The sequence below is a fragment of the Electrophorus electricus genome, chromosome 1 (assembly GCF_013358815.1).
Source record: "Electrophorus electricus isolate fEleEle1 chromosome 1, fEleEle1.pri, whole genome shotgun sequence".
NCBI lineage: Eukaryota > Metazoa > Chordata > Actinopteri > Gymnotiformes > Gymnotidae > Electrophorus > Electrophorus electricus.
Window position 1 is genome coordinate 21729626 of NC_049535.1, and position 4058 is coordinate 21733683.

Consider the following 4058-nt stretch of genomic DNA (forward strand, 5'->3'; position numbering starts at 1 on the left):
TTCCAGAGATATGAAACTGTATTACTGTAGGGTGAGGCACAGATCAATGACATTCCGCAGGGATGTCCTCCACCTAGCACGAGGTAGGCAGTGGTAATTACTGACCTAGGATCAGTCAAGCATCAATTAACCTGGGCATCCTTATTCAGAACAGAGATAAATCTGACCTCAGGTCAGTTACGAGTCTAAGGTAGTTACACTGTGAACCCTACCAGGACAGCATGGATATCTGAGGGACATTAAGACTTCTGTCAGTGGTTGTGTAGAAACTAAAAAGTGGGGGCACAGGAAGAAAGGATTGGGATGGGGGGGGTGGGGGTGGTTTGCATAGTGTGAGACAGAGAGGGAAAAGTAAAGAAAGAGAGGAGGTGTGGGGTTAGTGGGGAAAGAGAAGGGCAGAGTGATATGAAGAAAGAGGAGGAGAGAGAGAGAGAGAGAAGGAGAGGGTGGGAGGATATACATACACACACAGTCACACACACACAGTCTATGGTTCATGCAAATAAAATAAAATCAGACAACTTACTTGTCAGCTGACGATATGTGAGCTGACGCAGGCAGGTGGTCAGACAGTGCACTGACTCCTGTGGGCTGACTGTCTTTCTCTTGGCCACTGTTGTCCAGGGCAAATTCCCTGACAGAAACAATGATCCCTGCACTGGAGGCGCTCGTCTCTGGGCTGGAGCTGGGCTTCTCAGTGCTGTGGAAGGCTGTGTTCTTCGAGCAGAGGCTGGGATCGCAGAGACCACCCTGCTGTCCTTTGTCTGCATGGACAGGGGGTCCTTTGTGCGTACTGCCAGTGACTGCGGCTTCTGCCTTTGTGCTGCCAGCGTCCTGCACCTTTTCAAGCTCAGGTGCCTGTTGGAGGGTCCCCTTTACAACAGGCAGGAGGCGTGTAGTGGTGCTCTCCTCTGCGATTGGTTTGTGGCTCTCTGGTGGTGGCCCTGAGTCAGACCGGTGCCTGGAGTCCCGTTCACCTGCACTGACTGTGAAGTCTCTATAGGTGTCCACTCTCACAACTCTGTAGCCAGCTGCAGGTGTCGCATGCTCAGGTGCACTGTTGTCCTCTGTCTCCGCGCTAAGGCTAACAGCATTCCCCTTGGCCCCGCCCCTGGTTATCGGCCAGCCAGACATCAGGGAGGGGTGGGTCCCTACAGCCAGGTCAGGGCGTGTTGCCTGGCTACGGCCTGTGACTGACACGTCCCTCTTTGGACTCCAGGGCGAGGCAGCCACACATTCCTCAGACACACGCGCTTGCTGAACTGGCACGTCTTGTTCTGGAGTAGCCAAATCTGGAAGGTGCTGGAATGCTTTTCCTCCCACTGTCACATTCTCTCTTTCGGAGTGTTTTTTAACTTCAGTGCGTTGATCTACTGTCTTCACTATGGCATTCTGCGGTTTGCTCTTAGTCATTTCAAAGGACTCCAGCATCTTCTCGGCTTCATATTTCATCTCTACTGTGTCTATTTGTTGGTTCATTGCCACATATTCCTCCCCCCTCCAGTACTTTTCTGAGCTCAGTTCAACATCATACTCATGTGTGCCCACCTTCACTGGGTTTTCAGCCACATCATCCCTCTCTGAGTCACATCTGTCAATAACCACCTTAGATGAATGAAGATCATATAAATCATTATTAGTGGTTATAAGTGTTTGAAGGTCACTAATGAGTGTCCTACTTTCCTGTACTAGTTTACTATGACCAGTAGGCCCAGGCGTGGGTCCTGACCCACTGATAAGTTCTCGAACCACTAGCTGGTTTTCCTCCCCACTCTCCCCTGCTTTATAGTTTTGCAAATGGATTAGTTTGCCAATATTTGCTTCCTGGCATTTATTAAGGGAAGAGGGACACCGATCAGAGGCGACTGTAGTCAGGTGAGCTGTAGTTGCAGAGATGCCTTTGGAAGGCAAAGTGTTCCGAGGAACTTTATTAAAAGTATCAGATGAGAGACTGCTGGTGACGTTTGGCTCTGGTGAAGCTTGTTTAACAAGCTTAGTTTCTTTTCCTGAATGACTAAGTTCACGTACGGTAAGTGTGCTTGTCAGGTCGTAATTTGGGACAGTGACATTGTTTGAGCCAGCGTACGAAGATGCTGTGGGGTCAAGAGTAGGGTCACATGTCTTAGAACTGGTTGCTTCCAGCTGAGGCGAGCAGATGCTTGACACATCCTGTAGCTGGACAGATTCATCGCCATGGCAATCCTGTTCAGTGGCAGTTGAACAACTGGAGCTTTGCTCAGGAGGGACGATGAGAGAACTCTGTGGGAAAACTGATGTGGAGAAGGTGGTGGATATGCTGTCTGACCCCATTTGACCTTTTGAGGACTCCTTAGCTTTTTCATGTGTCACCATGTCGAAGGTGGATTCAGTGGTGGTAGCTTTCAATGGCAAATTTGACCTGCCCCCTTTCTGGCTCTCTAGGTCAGAAAGAGAGAGATGATCCATGCCACCAGTGACAGTGCTCTCACTGAGGTGGTGTACTGGACTCAGGACTGAGTCAGTGCTCCTGAAGTCTGTTTCAACTACTTCAGGCAATGCTTCTGCTATGCTGTGGCTCTTTACAGTGAAGTCTTTGGTTGCAAGGGGGATATTTAGAGTTTTAGGAGTGGCAAGGTTAGTAGTGGCAAAACCAGGGCCTACTGGAGGAGTCTGGCAGCCATCGCTGTCAGAAGATTCGTCAATATACAAAATGGAATCATCATCTGTGTTAGCTGGCATAAAACCCACAACAGCTGGGACTACAACGTCCATGCTTCCAGCCGCATTGGACCTGGGCCTGTCATTCTGGCCATCCTGGACTTGGGATTGGTCAGTAAGGATAAGAGGAGGTGCTGTAGGTGTGGCTTCGGGTTCTACTAACCTATGACTTTCTTGCTGGCTGCCTGAAGCTTGCACTGGGATTTCCTGGCATTTATTCTCCTGTTCCCAAATGGAACCTTTGACCTCTGACACTTTGTTGAGACTTGTAACAATCTTCGAGAAGTCTGCCGCCTTCTTCTTCCTCCAGCCAAGATTGAATGTTGGAAAGCGCTTGGGCTTACGGAGGTCAGTCTCTGACTGAGTGAGCCGCACCTTCTGGAGAGAGAGAGAGAGAGAGAGAGAGAGAGAGAGAGAGAGAGAGAGAGAGAGAGATTGGGGAGAAAAACCACTAGGATGAGAATCTTGAACACTAACATACCAGTATTTTTTTTAGCTTCAGTGAAGCGTTATAGTTCAATATTCTTGAAGAGTAATATCTTGTTAACTGCTCATTTTCACATCATTGCTGTCTTAAAATTTAAAACAGTACAGCATAATGAATGTAAATTATATACATGGTGCATGCATAAATTATGTAATTTTAAAATGGCTGAATGCGTCGTGGATTCCTCAGAGGTCTGTGTGCTTCCACAGATGTGTTAAAGATCATGCAGAAAGTATTCTTCAGAAGGGTTCTGGAGTTAAGAGAGGCTCAATCAGGTGTAACTCAACTGACCTGACTATCTTCTTACACCAGTATATGAGGAGAAAAAAGGAGGAAGAGCTGATTAAATATAGTAAGGTGTCTGCACGGGATTATATGCATATATAATTTTCCAGTTAAAGGTAACATCACTCAACAGGTTTCCTGGAAGAGGAGCATATATAGAGCAGGGGTATAATTAAAAGAAATTAAATATTTAAATTCTAAATATCGCAGCACTAATGTATGCTAATGCACAGTGACTTTAGTGACAGTGATTTTAATAAAATGTTTTTTTGGTGCACAATATATGTTTTGAACATCCATTGTAAATAATTGCATTCCATAAAGTAATATTGTTTGCCTGTAACAGATTTCATTAAGAGCAAACAGAAGCTATTATATGCAAATTAGTATCTGTACTGCCATTGTAATTTGATGTGATATGTTAAAAACAAATATGTAAAATATTGGTCTCCATTGTTTTGAATGCCTTGCTCCACCCATTGCCAAACAAAACAAAACAAAACAAAACAAAAACAAAAAAACATACAATTGCTCCTGTGGAGAACATGAGACTGGTAGTGAACTTTGGGTGGGGAACATAACCAAAACA